At 41.6% G+C, this 24,934-nt stretch overlaps 1 long non-coding RNA gene across 2 annotated transcripts; it reads left to right on the top strand.

Moving 5' to 3' along the window:
• Window positions 1–15,874: 15,874 nt before the first annotated feature.
• LOC140895551 (uncharacterized) lies at window positions 15,875–21,705 on the top strand. 2 transcript variants are annotated; one of them, XR_012154257.1, is made up of 4 exons: window positions 15,875–16,019; window positions 18,418–18,441; window positions 20,252–20,331; window positions 21,180–21,705. It is a non-coding gene; the product is annotated as an uncharacterized lncRNA (long non-coding RNA). The 2 variants fall into 2 exon arrangements; XR_012154258.1 differs by lacking the exon at window positions 18,418–18,441 and having other exon boundaries at window positions 21,180–21,704.
• The last annotated feature ends 3,229 nt before the right edge of the window (window positions 21,706–24,934 follow it).

The raw sequence follows: 24,934 nt of genomic DNA, 5'->3' as shown, positions 1-24,934 counted from the left end.
ACAGCGTTGGTGCTCTTACCACTGAACTACAAGATATAAGGAAAGTCTTCCTTCCTCTCCCTGGATCTTTTTGTGGAGTTAGGTGGCCTCTGATCACACCTGTAGGATTGGGCCCTGCACATGAGTCAGGCAGAGGTGCTCACTAGCAGAGATATGCACCTCCCTGCAGTCTGGACTTAGATGCCTATCTCCATGAGAGAGGCAGGATGTAGGACACACCCATTTTAGGGGTACTCCACCTAGCATGTTGGCTTTGGAGATAGCACTCTAAGGGTATGTCTACACAGCAATTTATGACCGGGTCTGAGTCTGGGCTCAAGCCAACTCCCCCTTGCATCCACATTGCAATTGTGCTAAACCAGGGCTTGGATCCAGGGTCCCAGGACCCTGCAGGTCTGGAGGGTCTGAGACCATGTTAAGCTGGAACCCATGGTCTGAGCCCTACGGGTTTCCTGTGTACACATGGCCCTGGCTTGACTTGGGTCCCAGGAGCCCTCTGTATGTATCCCACAGCACAGCTCCTGGAGGCAGAGTAGCAGCACTGCAGGCAGCCAGCACAGCAGACCAGAAGCACCATTACTGCCTGGCTGAGCCCGCTCCCTGTTCCTGCTCCTCTCTCAGAAGTGACTCTGGCTCCCCCTTGCTGCTGTGCGGAGCTTGCCCAGAGCAGGGAGCAAAGTTACAAGGTGGAAGGTGGCTCCTGGCCGCTGGGATGTTGGGGGTCATTACTCCCTGGGCCAGCTGAGCCAGGAGCTCTGCCACTCTCCTTCCGTGCAAGGCAGCGCTTGGTCCCGCTCTGCTCTCTCGCCCTTGCTCCCAAGCTTCCACTGTCCTCTCTGGGGCTGTGTGTGCAGGGGCACTCGGGCTGTGTGCACTGTCAGGGCAGTGAGTGGAAGCCAGCCCCAAAACTTCCCTGCAGCCTCCTGGGGTGTGGCAGGGGCAGGGATAAGGGATCGATGGGTGGTGCGAGAGCTCACTGCACGCCAAGCCCTGGGCATGCACTTCATCGCTCCGCAGCCAGCAGCAGTCAGGCTGGGGTGTGTGTGTTTTTTTCCTCTGATCCACTGCATTTTGAATACCAGAGCCCTGGTTCAGCACAGGTTAGAAAATTATTAACCAAGAGTTAAAATGCAGTGTAGATGCTCAAGCCCAGGGTTCCCTGACACAGGTCAGGTGACTTAAGTCCCACTAACTCAAGGCTTACTTTGCTGTGTAGACATAGCCTAAGGCAGCTATCTCTTCCCCATTCATTGTATAGGCACCTAGGTGTCTAACAAGCACCGCAAGGCACCTAACCCCTCCTGAGAACTGGAGACCTCTGTTCAAATCCCTTCTTCCCCTATGCCAAGGAAGGGAAATTGAATTTGGACTTACCACATCCCAGGTAAGTGCACTAACCACTGGGATAAAAGTTAAAAGGTAGGTACCACAACATTTTGTGTGGAGTGAGGCAGGCACCTAACTCATTCCCCCAAGAAACTACATAGGCTGCTAAGCCAGGAGGGGGGTTCCTGTTTGTGGATTGCTAGTAGAACTTGGTGCCTCCTTGTAGCCTGGATTTAGATGCCTATCTGTGAGAAAGGGGCAGCATTTAGCACATCATTGTCTCTCATTGGCTAGTTCAGGTGGAGAGCCACCTGGCTTTTGTAGATCCAAGTCTAAGACGCACATTCTGTTTTAATTTACCAATGTAAATACAAAGTAACTCCATTAACATTGGTGCAGATACTCAAGATTTTCAGCAATGTTACAGAATAGAATTTTACCTGCAGAATTTTATTGTGGTGATGATGCATGAGCCAGAAAGGACTTGCAACTGATACCAGGCAAGGATTACAGGGCTGACAATCTTTTTACTTGTTAAATGAGCAAGTGCTGAATGACTCTAATAAGGATCAGATACTTATTTGATTTCACTGGAATTTGAATGAAATCATTTTTAGTTAGCTTTGCTTTTGGTCTGAATCCCTATCATCTGGAAAACAATATATTTGCATTTACTTACCAATATGTCTATAAGAGCCTACTTCTGTAAGATTTCTTGTTAAATAATATGGACTAATCTAATAGGAATTTGATTGATATAAAATGCTGTTTTGACTTTATTTTCTAATGATCTTTTCTATTGAAATGTTGTGACCCAGAAATTAATGTATTTGTGCTTATTTATCTTATCAATGGGGCTAATTTTTTTGGCTTTGCTGTTGAATAATCTGATAAATATAAAAATCAGTTTTGATTTGGGTCCATATACATTTTTATTTTATCATTAAAGCTCTCGTATCTGAAGAGTAGCATGTTTGTTTTCACTAATAATATTAATGAGGATCAATTTTCATCTTAGTATTAATCTAATTTTTCATATTGAATAATCAGGTCCCATTTAGCTAAAATACAACAGACAAAAAGTGCAGTTTTTCCTTAGTTATATACACGTGTTAAATTTCTTTAGCCCAAAATGTCATTATTCAGTATTAGTATTCTTTCTCAAATCAATATTTCTTACTTAAGGTAGTCTTAGAGATAACCAATGTGCTCCTATTATTTTATTGTGTATTGTTGCCTTAACATTGTAAGGAATATGTTATTCCATTTTAAAATAATTATGTTATTGATCTAATACACAAAATTATTAAAAGAAAATAAACTGAGCAGATTAAGACCCCAGTCATGCAAAGTGATCCATAAATACAAACTTCCCTACACCTGAACAGAGTCCTGTTGAAGTCAATGGACTTTGCATGGGCAGAAGGAACTGCACTGTGTGATTGGAGCCTGGATTTGTAGCTCACTGAGAGACAAGATGTGTGGAACCTCGCTATGTCATTTTAAAAGTGCCACTTGTCAGAGTCGAATTACACCTTACTATGAAGCTGTAATCTGAGAGCATTTAGGGTGGAAATGTTCACTTAGCCGTCTTGCAAAAAGAAAAGGAGGACTTGTGGCACCTTAGAGACTAACCACAAGTCCTCCTTTTCTTTTTGCGGATACAGACTAACATGGCTGCTACTCTGAAATTAGCCATCTTGAAAGCTCTTCGTTGTCGTGGAGACATTCTGTCAGAGAGCAGAAACAATATCATGTGATGGAGGTGACCAATCACACAACAGAAATAGTGAATCGCAACTAGTGAATGCTTAAAGCAACAGTCACAACACATAATATGCAAGCAGCTTGTAGGCTGATCTAGGTACACATGAACTATTCATTGAATGTAAACAAAATAATGTGTAAAAATCGAGGTCTCTGAGGAAATTTGTAGATCTTGTCATAAAAACTAACTTTGTCAAATTGTTTGCTGTATGTAGTTTGCCCAGGTCTAGTCTGTATTTACTTCACACAAAACAGTACAAAAATCTGCCTCAATACAAGTAAACTACATTCACTAATGAAAATGCAAATATACATTTCAACTAGTATTCAGTAACACCAATTTTCAGCTTTTTGAAATTGATAATTTTAAAAAGTATAAAATTATTTTATGATCAGTAAATCATATTCAGTTTAATCTTCCCTTTTTCTAAGAGTTGGAAATAATTAACTGTTTTAAATGTAATTCCTTCATATTCTGTATTCAGGTCAGGCATTTAAAAAAAAACAAAATGATATTTTAATCACTGTTTTCATAATTACAGATCCCGTTCTCCATTCAAGTCCCTTTTTCAATTAACATCCCATATTAATGGGCTTATTCTCTCTACCTTTTACAAGTGTAACATTCTTTATCTCTAATTATAGTTACATTTACATGTATATGTAAAAGAAAGAACGTAACAAATTTGTAACTAACAGAAGTTTTTTAATTTCCCGATCCTCCAAACTGTTATTTTCAAGCTTTCTAAACTGATGGCTAAAGATGACTGGAGCTATTCAGAATTCTCATGTATTCACTCTGAATTTCTTGTCTGATACTTACCAATTGCTTTACACCTTTGACCAACTGAGTTCTGTCAAAAATTAGTTGCTCATGAGTTACACTGTACAAATTTGTAGCGGCTGTAACTCTCAGTTTATGATTAGTATAATACAATGCAAATCCAATTCATTTATGCACCATTCCAAGTCTTCCTCAATTGATTAACTACTCCAATTATTTTATCATTAAAATTAATTTAAAATAAGTCTCTGGTCAGAAAAGTGACTCTCAAAATAGGTTAATGTTTCATATTTATTCAATATTAATGACTTCCAAATGAAACTTGCTCAATTTACAAATCAAAAATAGATTTGTCAAGCCACCACCTCATCAAGCACAACCTGATATCGGAAAAATAAAAAATGGCTTTTTATCATCAACCATAAACATTTTTAGATATCAACTAAGGCCTGGATCGGAGCCTAATTTCAGCCAGATCTGTCCGGAGTGGATCGCCGGTAAATATTTTCAAACCCACAAGCCCCTGGATGCCCCCATGGGGCTGAACCCCCGGCACCTCCTGCAGGGCTGAAGCCCCAGGCTTTAGGCTCCAGGAGATACTCAATGAGAATTTAAGCCCTGGCCTTGATCCTGTAAGATGTTCCACATGGGCAGACCCCCTATGCCCTGCAAAGCTCCCGTGGAGTCTGTGTAGAGATAAGGATCCAGTTGTGCAGAACAGCTTGCAGCATCAGGGCTTAAGGGCCCAAACCTGCACTCCCTACACAAGCAAAATTTTCATTAGTTTTGTCTGAATCAGGAATGCAAAGTCAGGTTCTTAGCTGATAGGTTTGTTGATGATGCATGAGAGAAAATGGCTTTTCTGTAAGTATTCTGATTTTGTGGCACTGACTCCAGTAAAACCTGTTTGTCAGCTTTCCACTGAATCTAGGTATCTATAACTAAAAAGAAACCTAGCAAACAGTGTTTGGGTGATCATAACTACACTTTGGGTCCACTCTTGCAAGCCCTCCCTTCACAAAACTCCCACTGAAGTGAATAGGATTTCCATTCATTTAGGGCTAGTGGAACCTAGCCCCTTAATTTAACAATTTACAAAAATATGGATAAAATACGCAATACATCTCCTTTGGGGGCCTTTAACAATTATAACCACCTCTATTACACTTTCAAATCTTCTCTTGAAGCCTTAATGATTGAAAAGACTTATTTCTAGTCCTTACATGTCAATGCAAGAGAAAACATTCAGGACATATAAATAATGCTGTGTTGAATTGGATAAAATAATCCATGGTTTTTGGTATGTAATGGCATTTCACAGATACAGAATCAACATCCTTTATTTTGTACCCCAAGGTAAAGCATAGATAAATTGTATAAAAGAGGAGTCACATTGTCATATTTACTATGGATGTTCACTGTAACTAGTCCCTTGTATATGTTCACCTGTGGACAAACACCTCATTATTTTGGTAATTTATCTATTTGAAGGGAAAATGTTTGAGAGAGGGAGTCTAATGAGTTATTTTTAAATTAAGGAACAAAACAGAGTGTGGAGTCAGGTTTTCTCTCGTCATTCATTTCTAATCCCAATTCAATCACTGGTTTGCCATTCTACCTTGAAAAAACCAAAATCTCTGTACTTCAGTTTACCTAAGTGTAAAATACCATAAGTACAATAATACCAATCTCACAGGATTATTATGAGTCTCAGTTAATGTAAACACACTGAGAACCTTGGATGAAATGCACTAACCGAGAATGAAAAATATTTTTATTTTCATAATGCTCCTCTGAGTCCATTGAAAATTTTGTAATAGAGTCTTAAATGCCAAAAAAGGGAGAAAAAAAAGTGGGTCAAATTCTGTTCTAAATTAGTTTATCTGGAGTAAGTCTATCATTCTTTTATTAGTAATCCCATTGTTAACAGTTACATCAGTGACAATCTAGAGTAATTCTGTTATTATTACAGTGTTCCGAAATATTTCAATGGGTCATTCCAAAGTGTGAAGAACTCCCTGAAATAAATTGTTCAGTCTGTAAATACACAATTCAGCACTTTTCAGGAGCACTAAATTATCTTTTTAAATGAACCAGAAAAAAATATTTCAAACTCAATTAATTATAAATCCTTTCATCACCCACCCTCTGGAGGCAGCAAGGAAGGATGGTCCACTGATGAGGGTTGCAGTCTGTGATTCAAGAGGCCCATGTTCAATGTCATGTTCTCCACAGATTTCTGGTGGCTTTAGACAAGTCAATTGGCCAAGATTCTTGAAATCAATGGGATTTAGATGCTGCCTAATTCTGTAGGTGCCTCAGCTCACTTGGTGTCTACATTTTTGCTTTAAAACATCCCTCCCTGCCTAAGTTTCTGCCTCTGGCCATAGGGTGGCCAGTCACACATTTCTGGATAGCAGACATTCTGGTACTTCTGGGAATGGAGTGAGCCTGCCCCCCTCCAGTGGGATCCTGCCTCCACCACATGACGTCACAGGCATAGTGTGTGTGAGGTCACACCCCACAGGAGTGCCTATCTTGCCTGTGGGGCCCAATTCAGCCCCATTCAAAATGCAGCCAGAGAAGAAGGAGCCTCCATTATAATTTTTAGCCCACGGGTTAGAGCACTCATCCAGGATATGGGAAACCCACATTCAAGTCTGTTCCCTTCTTCTCTCTCCCCCCCACCTGATGGGCAGAAAGGATTTGAATAGGGTGCTAACCATCAGGTTATGAGATACTCTGATATGAGTTTCCCTCAGTCTTTCCTGTGGAGGCTGTTCCACTTTAGCTAGGTACTAAAATAGTCATAGGGGCAGAGAGAGAGAACGTACCGGCTGCTGCTTCCCACAGCCCCCGTTGGCCTGGAGCGGCAAACCGCGGCCAGTGGGAGCTGCAATCAGCCGAACCTGTGGATGCGGCAGGTAAACAAACCGGCCTGGCCCACCAGGGGCTTTCCCTGAACAAGTGGCATCCCAAGTTTGGGAAACATTGGTATAGTGCTTAGGGCATTCACATGTGTGAAACTGTGGTACAATTCCCCTACTTCAATGACTCTTTAATAAATTAATGTTTAATTAGTTTAAACTATTTAATTTAATTATAATTAAGCATTGCAACACCTACATTTCTTTGGAGGGGTCTCCGTGCCTCAGTTTCCCATCTATACAATACGGATAATAGTACTTCCTTGCCTCACAGAGGCATTGTGAGTATAACTACATTAAAAAAAAGATTATGAAACATTTAGATACCATGGTAATGGTACTTAAATACCTTATAAATACCTAAAATGAGATGCTGTGAATTTTACATGTAATCCATAAATATGTGTGGGTGTTTTAAGATTTTTGGGGGTGTGGGTGGGAGAGGGGTGCATTTGTATAGCATATGCTGAGATTCCCAAGCCAGAAGGGACCATTGTGATCATCTAGTCTGATCTCCTGTATAACACAGGTCAAAATAGAACTTCCCCAATATAATTCCTAGAGCATATATTTTAGAAAAACATCCAATTTCAATTTTAAAATTGTCAGTGTTGGAAAATCCACCGTGTCCCTTGGTAAATTGTTCCAATGGTTAATTACTCTTACTGTTAAAAATGTATGCCTTATTTCTAGTATGACTTTGTCTAGCTTTATATTATGCAGCAGAATAATTTCCTTTTTTACATTTGTGATTTTTTTAATGAAACATTTAAGGTGTTTTTAATGGAAGAATGAGGGAGGGAATCACAAATACATAGGAAGGTAGACAAAAAGAACAGGAGAAAGGATTTCATATTAAGAAAGAAAGCTGACAAGACAAATTAGGGGATCAGATTTTAGAGGGATAGCCATGTTAGTCTGTATCCACAAAAACAACGAGGAGTCCAGTTGCACCTTAAAGACTAACAGATTTATTTGGGCATAAGCTTTTGTGGGTAAAAAAACACTTCTTCAGATGCATAGAATGAAAATTACAGATACAAACATAAATATACTGGCACATGCAGAGAAGGGAGTTACTTTACAAGTGGAGAACCAGTGATAACAAGGACAATTCAGTCAGGGTGGATGTGGTCCACTCCCAATAATTGAGGAGGAGGTGTCAATACCAAGAGAGGGGAAATTGCTTTTGTAGTGAGCCAGCCACTTCCGGTCCCTATTCAAGCCCAAATTAATGGTGTTAAGTTTTCAAATAAATTGTAGCTCTGCAGTTTCTCTTTGAAGTCTGTTTTTGAAGTTTTTTGCTGAAGGATGGCTACTTTTAAATCTGTTGTTGAATGTCCAGGGAGATTGAAGTGTTCTCCTACTGGCTTTTGTTACAATTCCTGATGTCTGATTTGTGTCCATTTATTCTTTTACGTAGAGACTGTCCAGTTTGGCCAATGTACATGGCAGAGGGGCATTGCTGGCACATGATGGCATATATCACACTAGTACATGTGCAGGTGAATGAGTCCCTGATGGTGTGGCTGATGTGGTTGGGTCCTATGATGGTGTCACTAGAGTAGATATGGGAACAGAGTAGGCAACGGGGTTTGTTACAGGGATTGGTTCCTGGGTTAGTGTTTCTGTGGTGTGGTGTGGTGTGTTAGTTGCTGGTGAGTATTTGCTTCAGGTTGGGGGACTGTCTGTAAGCGAGGACTGGCCTGCCTCCCAAGGTGTGTGAGCATGAGGGATCGTCCTTCAGATCACTGATGATGTGCTGAAGAGGTTTTAGCAGGGGGCTGTACATGATGGCCAGTGGTGTTCTGTTATTTTCCTTGTTGGGCCTGTCCTGTAGTAGGTGACTTCTGGGTACCCATCTCGCTCTGTCAATCTGTTTCCTCACTTCCCCGGTGGGTATTGTAGTTTTAAGAATGCTTGATAAAGACCTTATAGGTGTTTGCCTCTGCCTGAGGGATTGGAGCAAATGCGGTTGTATCTTAGGGCTTGGCTGTAGACAATGGATCGTGTGATGTGTCCTGGATGGAAGCTGGAGGCATATAGGTAACAACAGCAGTCAGTAGGTTTCCGGTATAAGGTGGTGTGTATGTGACCATCACTTATTTGCACTATAGAGTCCAGGAAGTAGATCTCTTGAGTGGACTGATCCAGGCTGAGGTTGATGGTGGGGTGGAAATTGTTGAAATCCTTGTGGAATTCTTCAAGGGCCTCCTTCCCGTGGGTCCGTATGATGAAGATATCATCAATGTGGCGCAAGTAGAGGAGGGGCGCTAGGGGATGAGAGCTGAGGCAGCGTTGTTCTAAGTCAGCCATAAAAATGTTGGCATACTGTGGGGCCATGCCAGTACTCATAGCAGTGCCACTGACTTGAAGGTATAAGTTGTCCCAAATCTGAAATCGTTGTGGGTAAGGACAAAGTTGCAAAGCTCAGCCACCAGGTTTGCCATGGCCTCATCAGGGATACTGTTCCTGACAGCTTGTAGTCCATCCTCGTGTGGAATGTTGGTGTAAAGAGCTTCACATCCATGGTGGCCAGGATGGTGTTTTCAGGAAGATCACCAATGCATTGTAGTTTCCTCAGGAAGTCGGTGGTGTCTCGAAGATAGCTAGGAGTGCTGGTAGCGTAGGGTCTGAGGAGAGAGTCCAAATAGCCAAATAATCCTGATGTAAGAGTGCCAATGCTTGAGACTATGGGGCATCCTGGATTTCCAGGTTTATGGATCTTGGGTAGCAGATAGAATACTCCTGGTTGAGGCTCTAGGGGTGTGTCTGTGTAGATTTGTTCCCGTGCTGTAGCAGGGAGTTTGTTGAGCAGATGGTGTAGTTTCTTTTGGTACTCCTCAGTGGGATCAGAGGATAGTGACCTCCTACTAGTGATAGTAGAGTGTGGTGTTGGAGAGTTGCTTGGCAGCCTCCTGTTCATAATCTGACCTGTTCATGATGACTACAGCACCTCCTTTGTCAGCCCCTTTGATTATAATGTCAGAGTTGTTTCTGAGGCTGTCGATGGCATTGTGTTCTGTGTGGCTGAGGTTATGGGGCAAGTGCTGCTGTTTGTTCACAATTTCAGCCTGTGCACGTCTGCAGAAGCACTCTATGTAGAAGTCCACTCTGTCATTTCAACTGTCAGGAGGAGCCATGCAGAATTCTTCTTCTTGTAGTGTTGGTAGGAGAGTCCTGTGGGTCAGTGCACAGCGGTGTGCACTGTTCAGCGGTGTGTTGGAAATATTCCTTGAGTCGGAGACGGCGAAAGTAGGCTTCCAGACCATCACAGAACTGTATCATGTGTGGGGCGGTGCGGGGGCAGAAAGAGCGTCCCCAAGATAGGACAGACTCTTCTGATGGGCTAAGTGTGTGGCTGGATAGATTAACAATATTGTTGGGTGAGTTAAGGGTACCACTGTTGTAGCCCCCTGTGGCATGTAGGACTTTAGATAGTTTCCTGTCCTTTTTCCTCTATAGAGAAGTAAAGTGTACATTTTAAATGGTTTGTCTTGTTTTTGTAAAGTCCAGCCACATGAAAGTTTGTGTGGAAGGTTGGTTTATCTGAGAGTCTCCAGTTTTGAGAGCTCATTCTTGATCTTCTCCTGTTTGCTATACAGGATGCTAATCAGGTGGTTCCTCAGTTTCTTTGAGAGTGTGTGGCACGATCTGTCAGCATAGTCTGTGTGGTATGTAGATTGCAATAGATTTTTCACCTTCAGTCCATTTGGTCTGATGTCCATCTGTTTGCTCTTGGAGAGGAAGATGATGTCTGTCTGTATCTGTGCGAGTTTTTTCATGGATGGATTTCCACTTCATACAGCTAAATTCAGTGCTTTGCATGGTGTCAAGTATCAGAGGGGTAGCCATGTTAGTCTGTATCCACAAAAACAACGAGGAGTCTGGTGACTTTTTTACCCACGAAAGCTTATGCCCAAATAAATCTGTTAGTCTTTAACGCGCCACCAGACACCTTGTTTTTTGGGGGGATCAGATTTTGTTATTTATTACATTAATGTATCTCCTAAAGAACTTGTCAAGCATGTTCAATAATTTCACTTTGAAGTTCTGATGAAATAAACAATCACTTGTGTCATTTTTGTGATGTTACCAGAACCTCCTAACAAAAGTTGATGGGACAGTATTCTTGAAACGTACAGCCACTTAAAGAATTTTCAAAAACAAGCAGTTTACTATGTAGGTATCAGACATCGAGTTTTCATCTTTTTTCTAGAGTGGTTTAAGCCTCAAGAAATATTTTATTTTATTTTGTTTAACATGATGACTTCTTCATAACTAGCTATTGGGGGAATCATGATAAAAGAAACAGAGGCAAACAGAAAATGTTCACTTTCAAATATACTACATTCAGCTTTCTGACCATCTGCAGAAATTTGAATCAGATGTCTGCTGTTCAAGTTATTTACTATCTACTTAAAGCTTCTGGCAATGTTATCAACAGGAAAATAAGAAATGAGGTGGGAAACAGTAAGAGAACTTGGAAACAAAAGCTTAGTGTATTGGATCCTTTAAATGTAAATAGCTTCCTTTATCTCCAGGCTAACCTACTCAGCTATCCACTTGGCACATTGTACAAAAACTAGGCATACAGACCCCTAATCACCAGCTTCTTGGTGATTGTGTTTTGTTGGTCTTGATAGTCAGATATTACTGTTTCAGCATTATCTTAAATTTAGTTCTTAGCATATAGTTTGAGATCTAATTTGTTGGAAACTTCTGCTTTTCTACACGCATCCCATGGCCTTCACACATAAATTCATAAAACTTTCAGATTCATTCAGAAGTTCAACAGGAAGCAAGCTCATTTCAAAATCCTGGAAAATCCAAGTTCTAACAATTTACTATCATTTTCCCTATAAATTACCTATGTGGAGATAAGTAGTTTTGGGGTTTTATTTGTAACTCATCTATAGAACCAACCCTGTTGGCTTCATTGTCTGATGACCGAAAGACAAAAATGAAAAACAGAAGCTATGATCCTTGCTCTAGTCATTCCTACAATATACAGTAGTTACTGTATTATGGTCTTTTCAAAGCATTCAGGGAACTACTATCAGGTTATAAATTATATATATATATTAAGGAACACCTTACTTATGTTACTAATTCCACCACATATAATTAAAAATGAAAGATTTTGAAAATCTATTCTCCTGATTCTGCAGTTGGAGCTTCCCATATAGAGCTCCACTGACATCAGTCAAGCGGGAGCAGATCCTAATTTAAGCCCAATCTTGTTCTGCACCATGCAAGAGGTCTGTCCATAGAGAGCAGCCTTGAGGAACAGCGCCATAGTGTTCACCACAATTTGATTGTTTACCTTTGTATTTCATGCCACTTAGATAATAAAAGCAGACTAATTTGTTTCACTTTTGTTTACATATAGTCACTTTCAGTCTGGGGCTCTGGCACACTAGGTCAATGTTGCAGCATTTTTATAGTAAAAACAGCAGGGAGAGATTTGGCTGTAGGAAAAAGCTATTTTCATTTGAATTTTTAGATAATTCTGAAAATAATATGATCTGAATTGTGAACCAAATTTGACCTGATACAGTCCTTTAAATATTAATGACTAGAAAATACTTATATATTCCAAGATACGAAAGTGTGTCATCTCAGGAATTAAACAAAGGGAAAGCTATGAAAAAGCATAACTGCAGTACTAGCTAGGGGTACGTCTACACTATGGAGCCTATGCTGGCCTAGCTATTCTCATATAGCCCCTAGCATAGACACAGCCTAGGCCTGGTCTGCACTGAAGGGTTAGGTCAACATAAGCTGTCTTGTGTTGACCTTGCTGTGGAAGTGTGTTTACTTAAATTTTTCTCCCATCAACATAAGTGCCTCTATAAGCTGATTAGGTAACACCGCCTCTCTAAGCAGCAGAGTCAAGGTTGATGTAATAAGGTTGATGCAGTGTAGACACTGTGTTGCTTACATTGACTCTGATTGGCTTTCAGGAGCCATCCCACAATGCCCCACTCTGACAATACAATCAGTACAAGCGTTCCTAGTGAGGATGCGCACTGCCAACACAGGGAGCCATGAGCACACTAGGGAGACCAGATGTCCCAATTGTGGGGTCTTTTTCTTATTTGGGCTCCTATTACCCCCCACCCTCTGTCCTGATTTTTCACACTTGCTGTCTGGTCACCCTAGAGCACACACAAGCAATTTAGTAACTGTGGTGCCTATATGCTGACATATCTTAGGTTGACATAAGTTTGTAGTGTAGACATGGCCCAAGAGAAGAGTTTGGGGTTTTTTTGGTTGGTGTAGGAACACCACCTCCCCAAACATCATTAGCTACATCAACAGAAGCACTGTCCTCTTGCATAGCTGTGACTACACTAGGGGTTTTGTTGACACAGCTATTTTAGTCAGGGGTGTGTTTTTTTCACACCCCTGACTGATGTAGCTTTGCCATTTAATGTTGAAGTATAGACCAAGCTTAAAAGGCACAGAGCTGTAACCTTTAGCTGTAAAACTACAAAATGACTCCCTCAAGGCTACAGCTAGTTAGCTTTCTCAGATTAAAAGGGCCAACTGCCAGTAGAGACCATACTGGGAAAGGCCCTTCTATAAAATGGGAGCTCCAACTACAGTGCTTATTGATATGGTACCTGCTTTTTGCAGATTATGACTGTCATAAATATAAAGGGAAGGGTAAACCCCTTTGAAATCCCTCCTGGCCAGGGGAAAGCTCCTCTCACCTGTAAAGGGTTAAGAAGCTAAAGGTAACCTCGCTGGCACCTGACCAAAATGACCAATGAGGAGACAAGATACTTTCAAAAGCTGGGAGGAGGGAGAGAAACAAAGGGTCTGTGTCTGTCTGTAGTCGTCTTGGCCAGGGACAGAACAGGAATGGAGTCTTAGAACTTTTAGTAAGTAATCTAGCTAGGTATGTGTTAGATTATGATTTCTTTAAATGGCTGAGAAAAGAATTGTGCTGAATAGAATAACTATTTCTGTCTGTGTATCTTTTTTGTAACTTAAGGTTTTGCCTAGAGGGGTTCTCTATGTTTTTGAATCTAATTACCCTGTAAGATATCTACCATCCTGATTTTACAGGGGGGATTTCTTTATTTCTATTTACTTCTATTTTTTATTAAAAGTCTTCTTGTAAAACACTGAATGCTTTTTCATTGTTCTCAGATCCAAGGGTTTGGGTCTGTGGTCACCTATGCAAATTGGTGAGGCTTTTTATCCAACATTTCCCAGGAAAGGGGGGGTGCAAGTGTTGGGAGGATTGTTCATTGTTCTTAAGATCCAAGGGTCTGGGTCTGTAGTCACCTAGGCAAATTGGTGAGGCTTTTTACCAAACCTTGTCCAGGAAGTGGGGTGCAAGGTTTTGGGAAGTATTTTGGGGGAAAGGACGCGTCCAAACAGCTCTTCCCCAGTAACCAGTATTAGTTTGGTGGTGGTAGCGGCCAGTCCAAGGACAACGGGTGTAATATTTTGTACCTTGGGGAAGTTTTTGACCTAAGCTGGTAAAGATAAGCTTAGGAGGTTTTTCATGCAGGTCCCCACATCTGTACCCTAGAGTTCAGAGTGGGGGAGGAACCTTGACAATGACCTTTGATGACAAGTATGGCAAAGTTTTCATAACTAAAGTTAGGTGTGTGATCTATAATTTAAATTTATAAAATGTGTTAAGTAGAACACCAACACAAGGAGCCAGGTCTTGATGGTGTGTTTTCCAATCCTGTTAGGTCAATACATTGAAAAGCCCCCTCAAGATGCAAGCTAAAATGTTTAAAGCTGTGTTAGTTAGATGGGCTTCAGACTTGTTAGCCTGCATATTGACTGGGCTTTTCAATTTGTGTTAAACTAACTTGATGAGCTAACAATTGAATAACAATCCTTTTTTGCCTGTCAAGACAGGGCCCAGGGAGAAGGAAAGGGGGAAAGAGAAACAGAGGCCCTCATTCACCAAGTTACTTCAGAACTCCTGGAAATGTAAACCTTAATCTCTCTGTGCATCAGTTTCCCCGTGTTAAAACAAAGATGATGCCTACCCCCCCCCCAGGTTTGTTATGAGGCTTCTTCATCAATGTTTATAAAGCACGGGGGGTGCCACAGAATTGGAAGGTGCTCCACAAAGCATGAATCTGCAGTAACTTGTTTCCAAACAATCATTTATGCCCGTTCAACTTGATCATAAATCATTATAAACTTTACAACGGAAAGAGAAGCCCCAGGAAGAAGAGGCCAGTGAATGTTCATGGGAAGGACTCATCGTGTGTGGTTATTCGAGGAACTTGGCTGGGGGACCTGAGACCCAACGCCTCGGCCGTGTGAAAAGATTTCACAAAGCCCAGGATTCCTAGAAATGGTTTTCGCTTAATGAAGAGTTTGGGTTTAGAAGTTCCCCTGGCGGTGTTTGTGTTTTCAGCGCGCCATCGCAGCACAGCGCCGCTGCTGGGAACGGCAGCGCGCGTTGCCTCCCTGTCCGAGCGCCGTGCGGGGGCTAAGCGGCGGCGGCGGGACAAGTTCTGCGGCAACTTTGCTGGTCTTCTAGTGGAAAGGGGAGGGGAGCGCACGTGGGGGCGGAGCGGGATTTCCGTGGCACGGGGGTAATGCCGGGCTCCCCAGGCGGGCCTCTGGGGTCACGGGCGGGGCAGAGCCCGAGCTGTGCAGGCTGGGGGCGGAGCTCTGTGTCAGCCCGCGGCCGCCGGGGGAAGCCCTGCGCCGGGCTGGCCGGGAGCCAGGCCGCAGCGGCGGGCGTTCGGGAGGCTCCCCCCTGTGCGTGCGGGGAGCGCGCCCGCCCCAGCCATTGTTTCCTATCTCCGCACCGGCGTCAGTGGAAAATCCCGCCACCTGCCGCGCCCGGCTCGGGCTATTTATCCAGCGGCGCTGCCGTCACGGAGAGCGGCGCTGCTGACGGGGGAGCTGACGCTCTTGGCCGCTACCGCTGGGCTTGCGGCGGCTACAATGGGGCTCTGTGCGGCGCTGGGAACGGGGCGCGGAGCAGGGAGCGCCCCGCCGCAGCCCCCGCTTTCTCCTCCTCCGGGCCCCGCCTGCGGCAAGCGGGGGCCGGGCGCTGCTGCTAGCGCCGCCCCCGGGGCGCGCCTGGCCTCGTCCTGCCTCCCCTCCGCCGGCGGCGCCCGGGCTGAGCTGGGGGAGCGCGGCCCGCGCTGCTGGGGCACGGCGCGGCTCTGCTGGGAGGGACGCGCGGCGGCGGACGGCGCAGGCAAGAGAGGAGCCAGGTAATGTCGTTACAGGCAGGTGCGGGGGGGAGGCGTGTGCGCGCCGCTTTATGGGGGACCAGTCCCGCAAGCAACACAAAGAAACTTCGGCTCCTAGCGCCCTGCCCGGAGAAAGGGAGACTTCTTCCCCACTCTCCCCCCGGGGCTGGCTGGGGCTGTGGAAGTGTAAAGATGCTCCTTCAGCTGCCTAACTCTCTGTTGCCCCCACCCCACCAGTGCGGGGCTTCCGGGAAAGTCCAGCTGCGATCCCATAAAGTAGCAATCGGGGGGCTGGGGTGGGCGTACGACTGCCCTGCCTGCTTCCCCAGTAAAGGAGCGAGGGTGGGACCCGGCCCTCCAGCGAAGCGTAACTGCTTTTTCTCAAAACAGCCCCGCGCATTGAAAGTTGAAAATTAAATTCCAGTAAAGCTTTTGCCTAATTTAACTTAACCGAGGTTTCTGTCGCCCTGGCAGGCTGCCTGCCTGCCTCGATTTAATGGCGTTAAGCTAGGCTTTTTTTACACAAGTACAATTCCATCAATAGTTTTCTGCACAGCTGGATTTCCGCTGGGTGCAGATGTTGCTAATGGCAGCTTAAGCACGGATGGGCAGATAACATATGGAATGCAACATGTTGCCATATGGTCCGTTTAGCCTTTCACCTCCAAGAATATCAATCAAATATGTTCTGGGAGAAATTTAATGACTCTCTGAACAGGAAGATGAATTGCTTGGTACGATTTATATTCTTTGACCTGATGCTATATAACAATAAGACGGTAAATGGAACTCACCGTTTTTATAATAAGAATGTGACCAAATGGGGCTAGATTTCAAATACTCTAAACATTTGCATGTTAGGATCTTGACAGCTGTCAAATTATTCAGACAGTGAAGCGTGCCCCAATAAAAGCATGTCCACGATAAAAATGGACAACCACAGCTTCAACAGTCTTCAGTAAAATTGCCTACATGTATCTCTGGAAACATTTGACAGTATAAAACATTATTATTTATAAACACTCCAATATCCAAAACTATCCACACTTGTACAGCATGAACCAGGAATGAAGAAAAAGGGAGAGGTGCTATGGAACTAAGTATTAGGATTCTCCAAAAAACTAGGAAAATAGATCCTGTTAAATTTGTTGCCTCTCAGTAATTTCAAACCGGTTTACATCAGGGACCACATTTGTTTATCTTTTTATGACCTAAAGTTTTTGACTTCAGTATGATTGATTAAAATTTTTGGCAGAAATTACACTTGCATAAAAATAAAGTCGCTAACTATTCTACCTGAAACAGGTATGTATACCCTTTCATTGTTGATCTTATACTTTGATGTAAAACACTTAAGTCCCAATCCAACTCCCAAAAAATCAATGGAAAGCTTCCCATTGTCTCCCAAGGCTGTTGGATTGGTCCCTTAGAGAACTGACAAAGCCTCTAGTATTCTATTTTTAGTGTCACAGGTAGTGTTTTGAAGTGTGAGCAGATTCTAAAGGACCTGCCAACCTGAACCTCTAGGGTGTTTATCTTTTTACATTTGCGCTCACTCTGAGTTAATTTTTCAAAGGCACTTTTACTTTTAATAACTAATGGATTGTATTCTTTCCCTCTGATATTTCATTCAAGATGGAAAGAAAATTAATATAATAAAAGCAGGAAAGAGAGATTTAAAATCCATCATATAACCATTTTGAGTCTGTCACTGATATTTTTAAACCTTAAATTAAATTACTTTACTTATACACAGGTAATCAATATAGATTGCAAGCTCCTTGGGGCAGGGACTTTCTCTTTGCTATATGTTTGTACAATGCTTAGAACTATGGGGCTCTGGCCTCTAGGTGGTATTGTAAGACTAATAATAAATATCACTGTATATCCCTCTATTTTGGGATAAACCTGATAAATTATTAAAAACGGTTGGTCAGCTAATAGAAAATGAGGTTTCATGCTCCCAAAAATATATATATACCATAAACAGGATATGTGAGCATGTTTTAATTAATATACAATATGTTTGGAGGTATGTATGTATCATGTACAAAAATTCTGTTTTTACAGGAAGTTATTTCCTTTTCCCAACAGAAAACCAAACTCTCTCAGTCTACTGGCACCATTCTTTTTCCATTGGCTGCAGAAAGAGCAGAATTGAGCCCCTATTCCTAGTACATAATTACAGGAGCCTTTCCATCTAAATATGTGAAGGCAAAGTTTGAGTTGCGCACATATGAAATAACTTGTCATGTTAGGCACAATGAGTTATTGCCATTTTGCCAACAAGTATAAAAAATGCTGTAGAGCCAAGACTCTATCATACTACATGCAATAATTTGTTTGACTTAAAAAAAAATGTTGATCAGAATATGCTTAGAAAAAATGGTATTTTGTTAATGCTTCTTGTATTTAACAGGATTTCCAATGGATGAATATTGTGGCAAGTGTCACTGTGTTGTGATATACAACTACTGTTCTCATAACATAGAGAACTAACACTTTTCACTCCAGTGTGTTTGATCCATGCATGATCTTCCTACTTATTGTGCCTGATTGAGAACTTTAAAAACAAATAAAACTGCACAGAATTATAAAGATCCCTTCAAGGGGACCTACATTCTACGAGTCTCTATAATTTTGTTTTGTACTCATTTTCACTTTTAAAAAATGCAAACCTGTTCTACAGGCATTAGTTCTGTTTTTTGGTCTCTCTGAACTGATTCTGTTCATGCATGTCCCACTCCCACATATGACTTGTGTTGAATTACTGTCTTAAAGTCCTAGGTAACATCCATTATAATTTTAACTTCATCCTGTATTCCTAAAGGTGCTCATTAAAGTGAGTGGGGAGCTTTGGCTGAGTAAGGACTATGGAGTCCAGGTCTAAGAAGTGGCTGATTGCCAAAATTAGCCCTATAGAAGGATTGAACTGCATTTGAACCTGTCACCATTATTCTAATGATCTGGGGAGGGAATCACATTGTTATGTGGATCACAATTTTATAGATTGGTAAAACATTGGATTTTAAAGTATTTGTTTAGATATGGGTCTTCAATGCCAAAAAGGCTTCATTATTCACATTCTTATCTCTTAAATTGCCAACTGACTGGAACATTGATTACATAATGGTGCACATACTTCATCTGTGGCAGGAAAGGAGAGGAAATTTGAAAAAATACAAACATTACATATTGTGGATCCTAAATGCATTAGTTTCCTCATAGTGTAATTCTGATTGCATTACAACCACATTTGTTTATCGTTCACTCTGATGTATTAAAATATTTTGCACTTTTGCTTCTCATTTTGATGTAAGAGCTAAAGCAATATATTACAAACTTTAGAGAGAGTCAACATTATGCTGCTCCCCCCCATGTGAAAGTGTGCCTCTGATTTGTATAATAGTACTACAGTACTTCTTTGGTGGACAGATTGTCTCCCATCTTTTATTTTAAAAAGTCACTTTAGTAATAAAAAGTGACCAGTACATCTCTTCTAAAATGGTTCAGTCTATTAAGTTACAAACATGTAGACAATATCACATTGATATGCAGTTTTTAGTTTATCCCTTTTAGTGGGACTATCATGTAAATATATAATGTAAAAGTGCACTTCCTATTTAATACTTTTTCAGATTGACAGTCGTTTTAATTAAATGTGTTCTGGTATTTAAATACCAAAATACAGCATTTCACTACATTTTATAAAATTGTGTTTTTGCATTTATTTCATGTAAGGTTCTTTTTTAAAGCATGTAGTCTTGAATGTTTGTTCTCCCTTTTTTTCACATCATTACTCTGATACTGCTTGATTAGCTCCCTCCCCAGTCATGATTGGTAATTAAAATAGGCATTAAAATTAGTCACTTAGCAATTTTGCTGTTCAATTGGCAATTAAATTACTTAATTGCAATTAAAGTCCTAATTTTAATTGGCAAAATGATAGATGTAGATTTAAGATAATATGTATAAATACTTTAATAAGTGTCTATATAAGGATTACTTAATTACTCAACTTCAAGTTTATGCTGTTAACTTTAGAACTTTTAAGTGAGCAATGAAATTTGTATTACATCTATTCTAAGGATATGGTAATTAGATGTATTACTTATCATAAGGGTCTTTGCTATAAGTTATTTCTCTTAAAACTGTTGTGTGAGCTAACCATTGAAATATACACTATTCATCATCTTACAAACTAGTCATACTTTTAGTTTTGTGATTCAATGTGACTTTCATTCAAATGGTAGATTGGCCTACTGAAGTAGTCTAAGGTTATTCTGCTGAACATAAGTGAGATTGAACTACAGTAAACTGGTCATAATTTCAGGTGAGAATAACTAAACCCTATATTTTATTTCAAGTTGGAATTTCCAACTATTTAATCGATATCTGTTGAAATAAAGGATGATTAGAAAAAGCAAACCTGTTTTTAGAAAGAGATTCTGAAGATGAAATTTAAAATATTGCTGTACATGTGAATTTTTACTAACTTTACTTGTGGTCACTTACCCTGTGTTATGGTAATCAGTGAGACTTACTAAACAAATCTATAGTTAAGAACTTAAATCACATGCTATGAAACGTATTTGCATTATTTCCCTTTATTTCAGTGGGACTAGATATCTAGGAAAAAGCAAGCCGTTTGGGCCTCATGTTTGTATATCCGGTGCTATATTTACAATATAAAAATATTTTTAGCTCTTAAATTGAAAGCATTCTCAGTTTAGACACAATATCATGGAATAATTACTGATTGATACAGATTGCATGTTTTTTATGAGTGCTTTTGGACATGTATGTAAATATTAACTTAATATTTTGGGTGTTGGAATGTCAACTGTCTGCATTAAAAGATAATTTTTAGGGAGGGTTGTTTTAAAATATTTCTCTGTGAAGTTTTTTGTTCATTCTAAACTGATTATATTTGCATATAATCTGAAAGATGTCTTTTTTAAGTCAATTTTTGTTAGTTTTATTCTATTTACATTCATAATAGAAGAATATAATAGTTTTCTACAAGTCAAAAACAAGGCAGAAAAGAAAATTGCATGCAAATTGCCAAAGATCTGGATCATACATATTACAGAAATATCAGCTTACCTTATTCTTAAACTATATCAGTGGAAAAGTATGAAATAAACTGATTTGTGCGGGTTTTTTTTTTTAAATATACAGACTTAATTGCAGCAGAAAACTCAATTTGAAGACACTCAGCAATTCTCAGAAGTTGCATTCTCACAAGAATCCAATATATGGGACAAATGTTTATTATGAAACTACTGCCAATGTCTAGCTACCTCTCTTTGCTCCTAACTCCAAGGAAGTGTAGTGCATCACTACACTGTTTTAAAGTGGTTGTTCTGTTGCCTTTTAAAATAGATTCCTAAAGTGCTCTTAATGAAAAGATAGTGCTCTTATTTTCACTCTATGTAACTTTACTCTGTAAATTAAGTTTTTGCTTTTTCAGAATTCTGTTCCGGTCACTGATCCCACTGAAGTCATTGGGAGTCTTACTGTTGACATCAGTAGGGTGATGCATACACAATGTTTCATATGTTTTTGAGATGAGGAAAATACTTATTTCATGCAAGCCTTTATTAACCATTTAATTAAAAGTTCCCTGGTTCAGGTTTAATTTCTAAATTGTGTTGTATTTTAAATGTATATACAGATTATGTGTAATATATACAATAAAATATTATAATTGAGTTCCCTTGAGTGGTATTTTTTTAGATTTTAACACAGTGGTATGTAATTATTATAAAAATGCACATATAACTACTAGTCTTGTGCTAATTTTCAAAGTTATCAGAGCAATAGGACCACTGATCTATTAGTCTAAAAATGTTACTTTAAGTTTTTTAAAAGATGGCATAAATTGTGGATTTAGAGGAGGGAGGGAACACAGTGTCCAAAAAAACCCCAACAACCCTCACTATTGAAATGTTGTTGGTATGAGGAGAAAAGACACAGTGGAAAACATCCACTGCCATCAATCTATTCTTCTTAAAAACATTTACTATTTTTGAAAATCAAAACTCTTTTTTAATTTTGCTGAGGCTCTGTAGAACTTTTTCATTTATTTTAAAAGGATAAAGAGTAATAATTTTCATATTTTTATTCCTCTCTGTATTTTTTTTCAAGAAGATGGCAGTAATGGAATAACATTTAGAAATACAGATACCATGTTTTTTAAGAACTGTATGAAGCCTTCCCATTTGACCACAAATCTTTAGAAGGTTAGTCATTAGGCTTTGGGCCTAAAAAAGGACTGCACATCCTGTCACACTGCCACATCATGTTTTCTCTGTATAACAATTTTGAACAGCTGGAGTAATTTTTAGTATGGGAAATCACTTACATTTAGCCCATTGTTTTACTGTTTATAAATTTGTGTATGTGTGTGTATGTGTGTGTGTGTGTGTGTGTGTGTGTGTGTGTGTGTGTGTATATATATATATATATATATATATATATATATATATATATATATATAATACACTCTCTCTCTCCCTCCCTCCCCCCCCCAGTCAGGAATCCTCTCCTTAAGTTGATTTACTTAATGTTTTAAAAAATATACCTTTGGTTTTCCAAACCTGATTTGAATTTTGTTAGGTGATTAAAAAGCCACTACTTCTCATGGCATTTATGTGGACATAAAACCTCTTCCTTCTGAGGAGTTAGATTCCTAGAATCTGGCCCAAAATAGAGAGAACACCATGCCAATTTATTTAGGAAATTATTTAAAAGCTTGAAGCAATACACAAGTTGTTATAGTGATGGTTTCTATGCTGCTCTTCCAGAACCATATGCCATTCTGTACAAGGAGACAAGGTGGGTGAGGTAATATCGTTTAGTGGAACAACTTCTGCTGGTGAGAGGGACAAGCATTTGAGCTTACAGAGGGCTTCTCAAATGTTTGTCTGTCTCACCAGCAGAAATTGGTCCAGTAAATGGTATCCCGCCTTGTATCTTTAACAGCGTGGGCCCAACACAGTACCATACCACTGCACAGGCTGTCTAGGTGCGGTTTTGTATTGCTTGTGAAGTCTAGCCCCCTACTGGTGAGATCCCTGAACTGCAGTGGCTGGTGGTTTTGATTGGGCTGCTGCTGCTATACTTCCACCACTTTGGTGGTGGTTTAAGCCTCTTCACACACTGTGTTCATGGGTGAACACATCTGGCTGCTGGACATCAGGATTCCTACTTAGCAGAGGAGTAGCTGCAGCCCAGTTTGTCACAACTACTGTTATCCCTTCACCAGAGGCACAAAAGAAGACCCAAAGATGTTAAGTACAGGTGTAATTTTGGTACAGAGCGGTGAGTGAAGAGAAATTTCAGTAATGTTTTGCACGGGTTAAAACAATACCTGCCCCCTCTTTCTGAAAAGTAATTGTCCTCGTGGAAACTTGCTTCTCTTGTATTTTAGGAATGAGATTGATGCGGATTCAACATAGCTGCATAAAACCAATAGACAGATCATCATGCTTACCTGCAGAAAGATCATGGGGAACTTGCAAAGTTGCAATTCGGAGAGAGCTATCGCAAAAAGCTACAGTGGGGGGGGGGGGGGGAGAGTGTGGCACACCTGTGAGCGCCTTTGAAGTACAGTGGCTCAGGGGAGCTTTTAATAAGAGTTTTGACAATGGCAGATACATTGCTTAAACCCCCTCCCCCCCATTTATAGCTCGTTGCAGGGCTGTTGTAGCCATGCCTGTCGTAGGGTAGCAGAGAGACAAGGCAGGTGCGTGCGGCGCCCCGAAGGAATGTCACAAGTGACTCCCGCTGTGAGCCCGCGGGCACCGCGCCTTGGCGGCTCGCGAGCTTCCGACCGGGGATACTGAAAATAGCCCCGCCCACTCTGGGGCTATAAGCGGCTCCCCGCACTGCAACAGAGCGGGGAGCCGGCCAAGCAGCTGCTATTTTTGGCGCAGCCGGCTGCTTGCGTCAGTAGCGGCGTCCCCTTGCGTCACGCGCCGCCCCGCCCAACTCTCACTTTTTCCCTTTCGTTCGCTTCAGCCCACGGGCGGCGGCTGACGCTGCTGCGCTCATGCTAATGAGCCCCCTCCCCGTCTGCCGCTCGCCCCAGCCTGCAGCCGCCGCCGAGCTTAAGGTGGCTGCTTCAGGTTCCCCTCGCGCGGCGCGCCTGGGACGCCCGGGGCTATTTATAGCGCTGCCAAACATAGCTCCCGTGTGACGCCCGGGGCGAAAGGGGTGGGCTGCCCCCGGCCGCCCGGCGCAGACACAGCGTCCTGGCTGCAAAGAGGGTCAGAGGAGTTGTAGCAGGGCAAGCCCCTTCCCGCTGATGGGGTGGGGGAGCCATCCAAAGGGAGCTGCTTCCTTGCAGCGTGGGCGTCAGGTTAACAGAGCTTTGAACCCCAGCACAGGGAAGTCAGATGCTGCAGTCGTCGGGGGAACCAGGATAGATGAGGTGCCTCCCTGGAGGTTTAATGAAACCCCATTGAAGACTACCGGGCAGGAGCTGGGCAGGGACACCCGGACGGTCTCCGAAGGGGTCATGGCCTGCAGGGGAAGGGGATAAAACATAAAGCACAGACCATACCCTCAGGTCGAGAGCCAGCTTTTCCTCCGGCAAAAGGGGAGGTGGGGACAGGTGTGGCTCTTGCGGGAACCCTATAATTGTTCCTATTATGTACAGGCAAGTATATCTCCTTTTAGCAGGCATTTTCTGCACGCCTTTCCTTCCTTCTGTGAGTTGGAGTGCCCACTCCTAGCCTATTTCAGTGGGTTAACATGCAAAGCAGAGACAGGGCTGTGTGACAGCTTCTAGTATTACCCTGATCTGAGTAAAGGGCACCCCCCACCATCACCCTTGCTCTGCACTTTTTCTCTCGGTAGAGCACAGAGGTATTGCAGCCATGCTTTTACATTGCATAAGTTAAAGTAGAATGCGTGTAACTCCGTACAAG

The sequence above is a fragment of the Lepidochelys kempii genome, chromosome 11 (assembly GCF_965140265.1).
Source record: "Lepidochelys kempii isolate rLepKem1 chromosome 11, rLepKem1.hap2, whole genome shotgun sequence".
NCBI lineage: Eukaryota > Metazoa > Chordata > Testudines > Cheloniidae > Lepidochelys > Lepidochelys kempii.
The sequence above is the reverse complement of the archived record's forward strand: the minus strand, read 5'-3'. Positions and strand labels throughout refer to the sequence as shown.